Below are 15,850 nucleotides of genomic sequence, written 5' to 3'. Positions count from 1 at the left end.
GTTTCATATAACTATTTACGGTGGGAGGTATAGATATTGTTTTCCTCTCCCACATAGCCAGTTCCAGAGCATGGCACAGTATAGTAATTCCATGAAATCATGGAACCAAGTGGGGTTTGAAGTATGGATGCTGACCTCTCCCTGAGTCCATTCTGCATTAGGCACAGACTACTATAATGTTTGGCAATGACATTAGTCCCTAATTGACATTAGGCAATAGGCCCAGAAAGGGCCAAAGGCCACGCAAACCAGGCAATGTTTGCATAAAGGAAGGCCGGTGGGGGACAAGCCCCCTGGAGGGGTTAAAAAGGGAACAGAATTTAATGTTATTTTAATTTTTTAAAAAAGCTTCAACGAACCCCCCAAACTGAACCAAATGGGGGTGGGGGAGTTGATGGGGGGGGGGGAGCCAAACTGGCCTGGTCCAGTTCAGGTCCAGTTCGCACTCAAACCGAACCAGGCCAGGCAATTTTGTACACACCCCTACCTCTCTCCCCTGACTTCTCTCTGTGTGGTGTGTGTGCACTATTCATGATGATATCGGTTACATGTAGCACCCTGTCCAACTACATGTCCCTGTCTCCTCTTCCCAGCCTGGCTAGGCTTATCGGCACCAGCCTCAGAGCAGGGACATGGAGGGGATTGAAATCACCCTTTGCCTTCCTCTGTCCCAGGCTGCTTGTTCCTTGTGTCTGCCCCTCTCCTGACACACTCCACCAGCCTCCTTCTCATCCCCGGCCAGCTCCTTATATGCCTCCTCACAGGCTACGAATTGCCTGCCCCCAATAACGGGGCCAACGCCCCTCTTTATTACCTGTAATTGATTATCCCTTACAGCTGTTGCCAATGCCTCTCCCCCTCCTCCGTCCTCCTGCTCAGACCCCCTCCCTTCAGGAGGCATGCTGCTGATGTGTGATCCTCACACACTTCCCCTTCGGTCTTATCAGGGCTCTGCTCCTCCTCCAGTGGAGTTGAGTCCCTCTTTCCTTCTTCCCTCCCCAGCCGCCACCCGTCCCTGTTGCCTTGGGCCCTCTCACCACTCCATCCTCGGAGGTAAGGGCAGCCAGCCTCACCGGACACATCCTTTTATCCTTTTGCACCTCTGTGTCTCATGAACAAGCCTAACATACAGAGAAAAGCTCTGGACCTATTCTCTATGGGGAGAGTTGGTGATCACCATCTGAATGAAAAGGAAAAGTAGCTGAAAGACACTTATACTTGTAAATGTCAAACCAACACCACTGGAGACAGAAATACACATTTTAGGAAGCATGGGACTGCAGCTGAAAATGGCAGCCCAGGCCCTAGTTCCCTCTCAGAAAGGTAAAGTACAACATGTATAGTAAGACATCTTCCAGATGGTCTCTGCTGCAGTGGAAGCACTTCTCTGACCCTCAGAAGCCTGGAGACAAGCTCAAGGTCTAGCACTGCATGTGCACTGTTAGTAACAGCACATATGCACAGTTAGTCTTATGTCAGCCAGTGAAAATAGGCCTGAGCGGGAACCATGCAGAATTAAGCCAGGTGTCTGTGTCTTCAGGTGAGGAATGTTGCACATATTAAAAACTCTTTTGAAAATTATTGTATATCCTCTTTTGAGGAGAAATGTCTTGAACATGGGAAGTCAAATGTTGCCCTCCATTCCGATTTAGTGTGCCATTGCAACCGTACCAGTCTTTGAAAATGGTGCTAGTCCTGTTGATTTCCCAGGGAAGATACTTCCCCCAGCTCCGCTCATTTGTTGTTCGGGCTGATCCTTTTATTTGTTTGTCTTTAAATCCAAGAACAAAGAATTGCCAACTGTTTCTACTTTGCTCCCCTCCACCCCCATGCTAGTTTTCTTTTTATCTGCACTGACACCAGTGGCTAGCTGTAACTTGATAAGTGCAGTGAAACCTATTGACTTTTGTGACTTCTGTATAAATTGCCTTCAGAGACGCCTTTAGTTATGCATCACAATATCATACAAATGGTGAGATGCACAAAGCTGGAATTCCAAAGCACTTGTTATTCATGCATGATGTGGGGTGCATACAACCCAAACAATGCGAGCCTTCTCACAATGCCAAACTGGCAGGACCACCTTCTCAAGGGCATTTGGATGCCAGCTCAGTCCTAGGCCTCTTTCATCTCAAAATGCCAAGAATACCAAGTTTTGTTTACTCCTTCTAATGCGCTTTGCCAGCCACTTGAGACACAGTCTGAAAAGAGCTTGTCTCTTCAAATTCTTTCATTTGAAAATGCCTCTTAACATGATAGTGAAACATCAGGGATAATTAGAGAAAATGATATTGTAAACCCCCAGATAAAAGTGTGACTAATGATTAATTCTTTGGTATTTTGTCAAAGTGCTCCTCATAATTTCAAAGCTTTAGGCAATATTCTTGTAGCTAATTCTCCTATGTAGACATTTCTTTCCATTACCAAAAGGATGGTTGTTTAAAAACACAAATTACGGAACTTCTCCAGATCTGCTATTAATCTCTTGCTTGTTTACTTTCCCCTCTTAACCCCCCCCCAAACTTTATGTTAAGATTTTAATGCTATTAAATAGATTAACACTACAATCCTAAATGCACATACATGGAAGTAAGCTTCTTTTGTTTTAATGCAGCCGACTTACACATATGGCACCGTGCATGGTTTAAGATCACAGCATTATTATATGAATGCATTTAACTGGGGGAAAATCTGGCATTTGGTGCAAAGTTAAAGTATACAGTTAGGAAATGTTCAAAGCCAAACATCAGTAGCTTTGATAGGCAGCAGCTCTCTGATGTTAAGAATGTTGACCACTTCAGAAAGACATGTTAATATACACACACACCCCATTCAATATATGTGGAGAATCCATATCTTAAACACAGGTCATTTCTTTGGCCCTAATACACCAATAACTTTCCCAGTGGTTCAGATGCCATCAGTTCTTTTAGGACTGCACTGATTGTTTGCCCATGTAATTATTTAGGGGGGAAGCAGTGCTTTTGGGAGTGGCACAACATGTTCCCCTGCAACTTCCTTAAATTTATCTCTTTTTTTCCAGTTATTGGCTGTTCAAAAACATTGATTCCCCTCTGAGCTACTACTTCAGTGCCATTTGAGAACTTCTTCTCCTTCTTGTGATTTCAGCTATATCAGGATCCTTATTGAGTATGATGATGTCACAGAGCTAATCAGATTTGACTATAGAATGTCACTGAAGGCAAATGAAAATGATTCACTGGAAGGCTAGTGCGATTCAGGAAGCATTGTCCTCACTCTGAATTAGGGATGTACACAAAACTGGTTTTTCCAGTTCAGTTCAAATCCAAACCAGATTTGAACTGGACCAGACCAGTTCAGTTTTGCACCCCTCTGGATGGGGGCCTGGCCTGGCTCTAAGTTGAGCTGGTTCGAGTGCAGTTCGAGGGGGTGGGAGGCTACCCTAAGTGATATATTAGTCAGTAAAGTTGAACTACTTCAACATGGTGGCTGCAGGGGAGCTGTGGTGGCTCCTGCTACCCCTACCAGCCTACCCAGAAGTCTCTTGGACCTGGTTCGGCCTATTTTGGGCCTGTTTTGGCCCTCTGTGCATGCGTGGTGGCCATATTTTGGGCCTGTGCACATGCATAGAGGTATAAAACAAGGCCGCTATGCATGTGCGAGGACTAAAATGGTCCAAAACAGGCCCAGGAGATTTGGGGGGAGCCCAGCGGGGGTAGAAGAAACCACTGCACCCCCCTGTGGCTGCTGCAGCTGCCACTGGGAGTAAGACTTCAATTTTACTGACTAATATATCACTTAGAGAAGCCCCCTGCCCCCTTGAACCAGGCCCCAAATTGCCTAATTGGTTCACCTTGACCTTGGACCGAATTGGACCCAGTTTGATCCGAGGTTGAGCCTTCAAACCAAACCAGCCCTACTCTGAATTAGCCTTGTTTGTCCTCAACGATCTTATCACATAGCCACATCTGATGGGTGACATATTATTGTAGCCCATAGTATGGCAGCAAGTATTATATAATACTATGCAACCAATACTATGTAGCATTATGAAGACTTTAACCCATTTAATTCCATTCCCTGAAAGAAGGGGTGGTTTTTATCACTGACAAAAAAGTTCATAGAAAACAATATCTGGTTTTGCACAGCCCTAGTTCTTTCCATAATTATTGACAGCACTCCACATTCTACAAAGTTTTGAATCAAATTACAAGTGATAGTCTTTTCTTCCTCATTATTTGATTCCATACAAAATGTATCAATGCTAGCAAAATATATCTTTACAAAGAAGACATGTTTAGGTCTTATAGCAAAACAGGCAGCATTAAGTAAGTATATTCAAACTATAGAACATTTTCTCCATGGAAAAGAATGATTAAAATAGGGTGACCCAAACAATATCATATATTTGGGTCCATTTATTCTATGTCAATTTCAGCTGTCAATGGGAAATTCAGTCCTATGAATGTTTACCTGGAAGTAAGTCCCCCTGAATAAAAAGGGACTTTTTGTTTGCCCTGATTAACCTTGGCATCTTTAGGAAGTATTGTACCACCTGCTCCTACAAACGTAATTGAACTCATCTAAATTCCTTCCTAAAGTATATTTCCTTAATTTAAAAAAGCATCCCTTTAGAATAAGAGAAAATTAATGGATCATTTCAGAGTAACATCATACTCATTTTACAAGTTACCAGTCCTTGGAGGGCCCATTGAATAGGAATGTGGAATAAGAAAATTGAGCTTTATTTCCTTCATCCTATGAAATATTACAGACTGTGGAATTATTTTCGACTTTAGAACAATTAAACTGGGAAATGAGTAACAAATTCCAGTTCCCGGTATCATCTTTCTTACTGTCATCAAGATTCAGCATGAATCTTTCCTCACTGAACTGACAGTTTTAATGTTGCTATTGCTCTTCCAAGGGAACCAGACAGTCAGAATGAGACTGGTGGGCATCCAGACAACCACTGTGCTAGTGAAATGAAGATGCACCCACACAAGAAGGTCACATAGCTGAGCAGCTGCACAATCTCTTGTGGTCTCATCAGGCAATAAGCAGAGTGGATAGCTTTGCATTATTCCCTGCAACATATACAGATGGGAGGAAGAGGTTTCACAGAAGGAGGTGCACCACAGATTACATCAGCACAACACTGGTCAGGGATGTAAGCTCTTGAATGAGCTAGCACAATATCCTGCACTAGTACAACATGTTTGCACTAGTGCAGCATTAATCTAGTTGTCAGCCATTGTGTGGAGTATACCTCAGAGCCACACAATGAAGGATGGGCCTCACTGGAAACCTTCTTTATGTCTCACTTTTAGGCACACTTTAAAACATTGCAAATCATGGTATATTCACAGTTCTTAAATCTGAATACTGATATGATGGACAGTCCACTTGTAGAAAGGTGTGCATTACATGCCAAGGCTGCACTGGCTGGAAATCACCTTCAAGGTAAAGACATAGATGTGCTGTGCATCTGACGTGCAAGTGTCTTACTCTGACTTTCTTCAGTCTTTGTTGGCTGATCAACATTATAAGAGGACTCTTGCTGGGTTTTAAGCCAAGAAGCACTGAAAACTGCATGCACCTCCCTCTTATGCTTGTTGCACTTCAGCTAAAGAGAACTTTCTTGGGGGAGATGTTCAAACTGTACATACACTAGAAGTTTGCACATCTCAGCCATGTCAATCAGATATTACGGTTGAAGTTGAAAAAGAGGAGAAGGATAGAGCTGAACACTCATAGGAACATAGGAACATAGGAAACTGCCATATACTGAGTCAGACCATTGGTCTATCTAGCTCAGTATTGTCTTCACAGACTGGCGGTGGCTTCTCCAAGGTTGCAGGCAGGAATCTCTCTCAGCCCTATCTTGGAGTAGCCAGGGAGGGAACTTGAAACCTTCTGCTCTTCCCAGAGCAGCTTCATCCCCCAAGGGGAATATCTTGCAGTGCTCACACATCAAGTCTCCCATTCATATGCAACCAGGGCAGACCTTGCTTAGCTATGGGGACAAGTCATGCTTGCTACCACAAGACCAGCTCTCCTCTCCGAGACCAGCTCTCCTCTCCAATATCCTATATCCACTTCTTGAGGCTTCTTGGGACATTCAAGGTCACCTTCCACCTGCTCAGTATTGGACTTAATTCATGCACAGCTACCATTTTGTGTAAATGGTTTCCTCTAGGTTTCCTTTTGTACTCTGCTCCAATAGAGACTACAAAGGGGAACCATGTAGACAGTGGCAAAGCTGTCGTTCTGACTTACAGAAATGCTGCTCAGTTCTCAGTCTGTGTTTCCAGAGTGGTATAGGAAGAATATTTGCAGAAGGGACTTGCACTCCCCTGTAATAACGTATTAATTAGGGCTTAAGAAAGTGTTCTGTTAAGCAGGATAATATTATGTTAGACACAATCATTCCCCCCACCCCACAATGCACGTGAGGATAACTTTTGGACTCACCATCATCACCATCCCCACATATTGACAAATGTCTGTATCCCTAACCTGCATATAATATGCTTCTAAAAAGCACAGTTCTTGTGGACCATATTGCTAATATCTCCAGCTGAAGGGGGAAGAACATGGTTGAAACATTGCTTTCCCATGCCTCATTATTCCTTTCCCAAGAGTTATAAACATGCTGAGTGTTTTCACATGAGCATCTGGGGGTGGTTTGTTGGGGAAAAGATATCCTACTCTATTTCCCAAAGACGAGCAGACTCTCTGTTTGGCTTTGCAAACTCTGTACCCAGATGATGCAGGCAGCTGGTGTCTCCATGTTAGAAAGCAGGAGGTGGGTGCTCCAAGAGTCCTAAAAGTTAACCCAGTATGCATTGTGCTACCAGTAGATGAACCCTCATTACATCTTTAGCTGCCCTGATTGGCCATAAAGGGGCAGGAGGCGAGACCAGCCCTACTGAAGGCATTGGAAACCAAATATCATAGAGTGTGCTTTGCAGAGTGGCACATTCACAAGATGTGAGCTCCTGTAGCTACAGTGCTCTATCACAAAGATGGCCACTCACTGCCAAGAACAGCTACAAAAGGAGAAAGGGTAGACTTGTAAAATAATATTTTCCAAAGCATTTAATAGAATGGGTAGAATAATTCTATGAAATACTATCTCCTATTCTAAATAATGCAGGAGAATACTCTTTTCCAAGTCTAGAAATGGGCCCACATGATGATGATGATGATGATGATGATACATTGAGGTAGAGGAGCTCCCTTTTCCTCCTACCTTGGTAAGGAACAAGGTAGAGAAGCTTGGCTATCCACATTTGAGCGAGCTAAGTTGGAAGGATTTTTGTGGGTTCTCACAAGCCTCCAAACCTGGGCAGCATTTCTCCAAACTTCATTTTGATAATCATGTGAGACAGTAGTCCTACTGTCTCACTGATCTGATGACAAAGCCTGGCACCTTTTCTCTCACTTTGGACTAACTTTGAGGAAATATCTGTGTGGCTCCTCCTCTCTATACATACCATCAGGAGTGTGCTTTCCTATTTTGAGCAAATTGAATAAAATAAGATTACTTGCGCTTAAAATTATTTGAACATGTAATTGCAAATTTCATATTTGCTACTCCAGTCAGAATGGAAAAATTAAGGTGATATATGTTTCCAATAAAAACATAAAATGGATGACCCTTTAAGCTGTCATGGCAGCCATGATGATGCTTCAGATTCTGAGAACTGTCTGTGCAGGACTGTTGAAGCCTGTCTCACGCACACACACACACACACACACAACACCCTAGGGATCTAAGTTTTGGGCTTTCTCACTTTTTATTCCACACAAAATTTATGACATGGCAACCTTATGCCAAGAAATGTTATTTTGAGACACATTTTGGACACAGCCTTTCTCTTGGGAAACCACCAAAATCTACAATTCATATTTGTTCCTTCCATGCTCTAACTCATCTTTCTTTATAGGAACCAGTCCTCCAGACATTCTAAAGCCAGAAATTCAACCGGCTTCATTTGTATCAAGTTTGATGCTGAATTTTTAATGGTCAAGAGTAAGCTATGCATGCCAATTGCCTGTATCAAAAAATCAAGGTCAGAAAGAAAACACTTTGGTTCATTTCAAGGGTAGCAGTCCTAACAAGAGTCTGATTTTGATCTCTTTCATTCTATAGAAGGATCAGAAATGTGAGATTGTTCCGTCTAGTACATTCTATCTAGAATCTATTTGCAACAGGGGCGGGCATAGGGAGTTTGGTGGGGGCCAGGGGGCCACGTCTGACTGGCGACTCCTGTGCCCCCTGGGTGTTGCCCCAAACCATGCCCTCTGCATCTGAGTTCAGATGCTGGGGGGTGGGCAGTGCCAATATCATGCTGTCACAGCCCTGGCAGAGTTTCATTTTCCCTTTCAGCGGTTGGTGGAAATACTGAAAAGGAACTCCTTTCCCTGAAAAGAAGCTTCCTTTCAGCAATTCCACCAACTGCTGACAGGGGAAATGAGAGTCTGCTCGGGCTGCAACAGCCCGGTTCTTGGAACTGGCCCCACCCCTTGAATCTGATGTCAGGTACAGGGGAGGGGCCAATGCCTGGGGGGAGAGTCCATACCTCCCCAGCAAGCATTTCATTGAAACACTGGCTGGATACGCTGGCTGTGGAGAGGAGAGGACTGTGCCTCAGCTTCCAGCCATAGAGCACTTTGCTTGCTAGCTGGGTACAGGAGAGAGCAAGGGGGCTCCCTGGCCGAGGGGGAGGGGAGGCTGGGGGGGGGCAGATCCTCCAGGCTTAAAGACAATTTCCTCCCATTGCTTAATGGTCGCTACGCCCGATTTGCAGCGTTTAGGAAAACTTGGACAACCCTATCTTAGATGGCAAAGCTATTTCCAGACCATGTTGTACCCAGGGTGGGCAGCTTTAGCTGTACAAAAACTACATGCATGCTCCAACCCCTCAGTCTTCAGCCCAATGAAGCATGTTGAGTGCCAAACCTCATACATTTGATATTTTATATTCTCTTTCATATGATGGCAATTTGATTTCCACTACCTCTTAACACAACAGCATAGGTGTAGCATTGATTGGACAAGGGGGGACAAATGTCCCTTGACCCACAGGCCAAGGCCAGTCCCCCTTTGCACTCATGAGTCACTCTCTTCTCCAGCTTGCCTGGGCGAGCTGTGAGCTAAGCAGCCTGCTGCAGTGCTTCCTTCTGCCTGCTGAGCTGCTGCTTCCAAGAGGGATGGGGCAGACAGCCAAGCCAAGAAGGGAAGAGAGATAGAGAGAGGCTGCTGTAGCCATGCAGGATCATTCAGAGGAAGGCTGCCCGGACCTGATCTGCTGCTACACCTGGAGGAGGACTGCAACCCCTGGTGGCCCCGTGCCCAATTCTGCTCCATACCGTTGAGCCGGCACTGCTGCTCAATGGGCAAATGAGGAGGGGAAGGCTTGGGTGGGTTAAGTTGCCCACCTCCTTGCATCTGACATCAGACACAGGGGGCATGGCTTGGGGTGCTGGGGCACATGCACACAAAGTACACACAATGGAGGCCCTGTGGCTACCCTTTGTCCTCTGGCCCCCAGGAACTTCGCTATGCCCCTGCACAAAGGATTCACCCGAGGGGCACTAGGAGCATTAGGTTCTTCATTTCCCTTGCTTTTCAGTTGTAATCAGTGCTCCTAGACTCAGTCCAGAGCTCACAGCCCAGTTCTATTCAAATGTTTTGGACTTAGCTAAGGAAACTTGGGATTTGGCTATTATAGAAAAGTAAGAGAACCTGAAGTTCTAGAACCTGAAGTAAAATCCTATGTGTATTCACTTAGCAATAAGCCTCACTGAATTCAATGGGATTTACTTCCAGGGAACTGTGCATAGAATTGTCGCATTAGTCACTCACAACTAACTTCTTTTTAATTCTGCTATGGAAGTATTTGCATCTGCATCTGATGAAAAGAAAAGGCACATATGAGAAATCCTTTTCATTTGTTTCAATGTATATTTTCAAAGAGGAAGTCTACATTTTCATCTTTATTCTACATTTTAAATCCACGTGATTATACCATGGGGAACAACTGTAATGTTTCCACCCATCCCATAAAAGAAAAGCCTCATCCTATCAACACTGGCACAATCATTCATCCAGTCTATCATCCAATCTATCATCCAAGGATACAAGCTAATTCTTGGGTTGGTTTTTTTTTAATGATTCAGTTTACAGCAACAGGAGGAGAAAGATTTGAAAGATTAGATATGAAATATAGTCTGTCACTTACAAACTCTACTGAGTCTAAGAGGTCTAGAAAGAGGTATCAACCATAAATATAGCAAAGAGTGAAGTAATTTGCAAACGTTAAGCATGAGGCAGTAGAAAAACACCCCATTTGGTTATACACTGCAATGATTGGTTAGGCGTTAGACCCCTGAATTTTAGATGCCAGATGAAATGAAACACTGTTAGACTGAGAGGATGCAAAACACTTGAGGTTCCCCTTAGAGAGGCCTGTTCCATTCAGACACCTCCCAAGATACTCACAATTTTATTTTGGGTAAGCATTTCACTGCAACTCCTTAGGCTGCTATTTAGTTGCGAAGTCTCGACACACTGACTACATAGCCAGCAGCTTCCATCACTTTCTCTGAATATTGAGAAGGAATTATGTACTAATACAGAGCATAGCTGCATAAATGGTACCAAGAGGACTAACAAAGAAGCAGTACTAGCAATAGATGCAATTACGGTGGGGTGATACACTGAATGTCTAGTGGCTTTCATCTTGTTCATGCAGAAAAAGTGAAAATGATATCCAGTTCACTCAGAGGCTGAATTGTGGAATGAGCATGTCTTCTATAAGGTATGTAAGACATTGATTAACCCACAGTTTCTAAAAGGAAAGTAATCTTTGGCATCCGGAGCTCTATTCTTTACCATTTAATGACAGCTTTTAGGTTTATGAATCAGATGGCAAAGTCCTGAAATCAATAAAGTCCATGATGGAATTAGGCAGTGTCCATCCAGGCACTCTGCTTCTATTCATCACATTTGTCTACCAAGTACATTGTTCCTCATAGGAAAAACTATACCTCAGACTGGAGATGAATGGATGCATCTCCACACACACACCCTCCATTTTCCCATCCACAGCTTTGCTCTTTTTGTTCAATGATATCAATGATATCAATGATAGTTTTAAATCACATCTGCACATCTATATGTTTCTGATTAGGACAAAAACAACAACAAACCAGCGTCATGCAGCGGCATCCTCGGGGCGCTATAGCGTCGGCCTACTCTTCGGAGCCAGGTGGTCCCTCAGGGCTTTTTTCAGTGGCGGCAGCGACAGTTTGGGGGCAACAGGCCATTGGAGCGGCCGCGGCGGAGTCCAGCCTTGACCGGGAGTGAGCCCAGCCTAGGCCACCCAGCCTGCATCGCGATGACAGGCCCGGTTCGGTTTGGGGAGAGGGCAGTGGTTGCAGCTGGGTGGAGCCTTGGGCCCAGATAGGGGTTGTGCTGGGGCCCGGATAGGGGCTGTGCTGGGGGGCTGTAAGGCCTTTGAGTCGGGGCTTTGCCTGGAGCTGGGTGGTGGGCCTGCGCCTAGTGGATAATCAACCCCCCCCTCCGATTTTCCCTCTCCTTCGTCCATTGTTTGGGGGCCTGTTTTCTTGCAGCCTAGGCCACAAACCCCCCTCCCGTTTGCCTTTTCGGCCCGCCTGTGCAGGGCCTGCTTGGTTTGGGGCCTTCTTCAGGATGCCTGGGAAGTCGAAGGGCAAGATGGGGGGGAGGCCTGTGAAGCCGCCTAAGCGGCCTGCATCCCCCTTCTTCCGATGAGGAGGAGGATCAGGAGATGGTGCTAATTAGGGGCCTGGTGCAGAGGCTGAAGGCCCTCAAGAAAGCCAGGGCGGTCCCTCCTCCTGACAAGGAGGCTGGGCCTTCTGGTGTGCCAAAACCAGCGCCCAAGCGCAAGAGGGTGGCAGCCAGGACACAGTTACTGAGATCTCTTTCCGATAGGTTGACTATGCTAGAGCAAGGTATCGTTCCTGCTGGCCCGGTTGTTCCTGAAGCTCCGGTTGTCCCTGTGCCCCCTCCTGGAGTTCCAGACCCGGTTATCCCTGTGCCTGTTCCTGGAGTTCCGGAGCTGGCGGCTCCTGTCGATCCTGCACCTGCATGCCGGCTGGTCCCAGCCCAGAGGACCCGTCTGTGCCCGTGGTCCCAGGTGAGTTTGTTCCACCTACACCACCAAGCGGTACTGGCCAGTGGCCAATGGTTCCCTGGCCGATACCTGCCATGGGCAGATGGGGAAGCCCATGGTGGCCACCTTACACTCAACACTGGGGTGCGGATCACACACAGGGCTTGGGTTACACACAGGGTTTTCCTGGTATTGTAGCAGGGTCGCAGGGGGTGGCGGAGCAGGTATGGTTGGGGCATAGGCCATCCGCGGCGTTACCGTCCGTGGGTGCTGCTGGAACAGCCAGTACTCTATCAGGCCAGATGGGTGGGGTGGGTTTTTACCCTATGGGCATCTTGCCTTCTACCCAACACGCCCCATATGGTGCGGTTGGGCTCCCTTTAGGGGATCATCTACTCTCCACTACGAGGGAAAAAATCTTGAAGGGTGAATATGTAGATATTTTCAGCCTTTTATTCCGCGAACCAGAAGTGAAGCACAAGGAGGGAGAATCGTGCAAGGAGCACGAGGCCACGAAGAGAAAGCCCGTGGAGAAGACCTGGAATAATTGGCTTTCAGGTTTCACTATCTACATGGGGGTAGTTGTACAATCGCAGCCAGCTAAAGGGCCTGCCCTTCTCAAGTATATGGACATAATCCACAGGGCCATATCAGATTTTGCTGGCACAGCGTGGGTTCGTTATGATGAGAGTTTTAGAATGCGGGCTGCCTTGGACCCCTCCTTGCCCTGGGATACACCTTTACAGGAGCTTTGGCTCGTAATTATGTCACCATCTCAGCCAGTTGAGGGTGATAGGTCTGATAGTGGCCATCTGCTATCAAGGCCGCATGGCGGGCCTATGGCTCTGGCAGCAGGCCAGCAGTGGGTTCAACCCCACATGGTCTGTTGGGAGTACAATAATGGGGTGGTGGTACACACGACCGGCTTGTCGGTTCAGACACGCTTGTGGTCTCTGTGGGGCAAAACACCTAAGCTCTGCTTGCCCCAGAGCCCGCACCTCAGGGCCGGGACCTAGATTCAGGCCTGGGGGTGGCAAGAAAGGGGGGCCTCCCCCACCCCCTTCGGGTGAAGGGGCCCAGCCCAATCAGGCTTGACGTGCTGGAGCACATGTTGGAGGATTATCCAGATAGGGCTGCCGCCGACTACTTGTTGGCAGACTTTAAGGAAGGGTTTAGGATCCCCTCCACATCCCGTCAGGTACCCACCATGTCCAGCAATCTTAAGTCTGTGCTGGGGATGGAGGCTGTGGTCCTCAGGAAGATCAATAAGGAAGTAGCAGCAGGTAGGGTGGCTGGACATTATGACCATCCCCCCTTTTCTGAATTGTGGGTTTCCCCTTTGGGTGTGGTGCCCAAAAAGGCCCCAGGGGAGTTTCGTTTGATACACCATTTGTCGCACCCTCGGGGATCCTCAGTCAATGATGGGATCCCGGATGCCCTCTGTTCCCGGGATCCCGGACGCCTCCTCCAGGTTCACCCAGCAGATTTTGATTTGCTGGGCTTTGCGTTTGAAGGCAAATTCTATTTTGATCGCGCTTTGCCAATGGGATGTTCTATCTCATGTGCGGCCTTCGAGGCTTTTAGCACGTTCCTTGAGTGGGCATTGCGGTGCAGGGCGGGCCTGGCCTTTACGGCACATTATTTAGACGATTTTCTTTTCTCAGAACGGGCTAATTCTATGGAATGCCAGCATTTGCTGGGTTGCTTTATTGCACTGGCCCGGGACTTGGGGGTTCCCTTAGCCGTTGAGAAGACCGAGGGACTGGTGACCTGGCTTTCCTTCCTCAGTATCGAATTGGATACCGTGGCCGGCTGTTCTAGACTGCCCCCGGGGAAGCTGAGTATTCTTTCGGACTTAGTGAGTGCCCTGGGGCAGGCCCGCAAGGCCACCCTGTGGGAGCTTCAGGTAGTGGTGGGCCACCTTAACTTTGCCTGCAGGGCAGTGGCACCCGGCAGGGCCTTCCTCCGATGCCTTTGGATTGCGGGCACCACACCATTGTGTTAGAATTCCTGAGGGGGTCAGGGCTGATATGGCCACGTGGGAGGCGTTCCTGTTAGAGTTCAACGGTGTGTCCTTTTGGAGGGGAGTTCAGCTTCTGGAACCTGAGCTCCAGGTGCACTCTGACACCGCCGGGGGTGTTGGTTTTGGAGTGTACTTTTGGGGTCATTGGTGTGCTGCCCGCTGGCCTGCACACTGGGTATCTAGCAGGATGACCAGGGACTTAACTTTCCTGGAATTTTTCCCCATCGTCGTGGCAGTGCACCTGTGGGCTCAGGAGTTTTCTAACTCCACGGTCCGCTTTTGGTGCGACAACCAGGTGGTGGTCCCGGTTATTAACTCACAGACTTCTTGCTCCCCACGGATTATGGGGCTACTGCGCGCGTTTGTGTTGCAGTGCCTCCGGGTGAACATTCTGTTTGTGGCACGTCATGTCCCGGGATTACAGAATGATATCACTGATGCCCTGTCTCACTTTTAGGTGGACAGGTTCAGGGAGTTAGCGCCCAAAGCAGCACTTCACCCGGAACCCATGCTAGCCGCGTTGTGGCAACTTGGCAGGTAGAGGCTCAGCAGGCTATAGCGGCCTCACTGGCGCCCAGCACACGGGCAAGCTATTCTTCCAAGATAGCCACCTTCTCTCACTTTCAGAAGGGTGAGGGGTTGGAGGAGACTTGGCCGGTGCCAAGTAACCACCTTCTGCAGTTCTTGGTTCAGTTGCGGGGGGAAGGGTGTGCTGTGTCCACCTTAACTGGATATGTGGCAGCATTGTCTTTCGCTGCCCAAGAGCGTGGGGTGGCGGACTGCTTGGGCGATCCTAGGGTGCAGAGAATGCTGGAAGGGTGGGCCTGGGGGGGTCCCGCAGGTGAGGGATGATAGGCGCCCCCTCACTTTAGACCTGATTCAATCGTTGCTTGAAGAATTGCCTATGTGTTGCAGATCTTCGTGGGAAGTCACTCTTTTTCAGTCGGCCATCTTGGTTGCTTTCTTTGGGGCCTTTCAGCCAGGGGAGCTGTTACCTAGGAGTGGCCGCTCCCTTCAGGACTGCTGCCTGCAGTCTTCCGATCTGTCTCTCGTCGAAGGAGAAGCGTGATTGTTCCTTCGCAGGTCAAAGACGGACCAAAGGGGGAAGGGGCAGGTGGTTCGCCTGGCAGTCCCCAGTGCTCCCCACATCTGTCCTGTGGCAGTGCTGAGGCGCTATGTGGACATGGGCCCCCAAGGGGGAGGCTGTTTGTTTGTTCACGACAATGGGGATCCACTGACTCAATTCCAGTTTTTAACTATGCTACGCAGGGCCCTGGCATCTGCCAGGGTACCCATCTCTGGATTCATGCTCCATTCTTTTCGGATTAGGGCGGCGACCACCGCCAGTCGGCTGGGGTTGCAGGAGGAGGTTGTGATGAGTATTGGGCATTGGAAATCCTTGGTGGTGCGGCGCTATGTGCGTTAGGCGCAGACCCGAGGCGCTAATAGTTACTTGTTTATTTTCCCGGCAGGTGCTGGCGGAGCGGCGGCTCCTATACGTATCCTCATTTGCGGCCATTTGTTGGTCTTCTGGGCGTTCAAGAGGGCCAGCACCTCCCCTTGGGGCACCCAGCTGGGTTTGGCCAAATGTGCGACTGTTTATTGGAAGGGTATGCGGGGTATGCTGTGGAGCCAGTTGCTCCCAGCAGTGTGGGATTATTTAGGTAGGTCCCCCGGGCCT

At 47.8% G+C, this 15,850-nt stretch overlaps 1 pseudogene; it reads left to right on the top strand.

The window, feature by feature from the left end:
* The window catches only part of LOC128350531 (Y-box-binding protein 1-like), a 54,713-nt pseudogene extending 42,928 nt beyond the window's left edge, over positions 1 to 11,785 (top strand).
* The last annotated feature ends 4,065 nt before the right edge of the window (positions 11,786 to 15,850 follow it).

Source organism: Hemicordylus capensis, chromosome 3 (assembly GCF_027244095.1).
Source record: "Hemicordylus capensis ecotype Gifberg chromosome 3, rHemCap1.1.pri, whole genome shotgun sequence".
Classification (NCBI taxonomy): Eukaryota; Metazoa; Chordata; class Lepidosauria; order Squamata; family Cordylidae; genus Hemicordylus; species Hemicordylus capensis.
The sequence above is the reverse complement of the archived record's forward strand: the minus strand, read 5'-3'. Positions and strand labels throughout refer to the sequence as shown.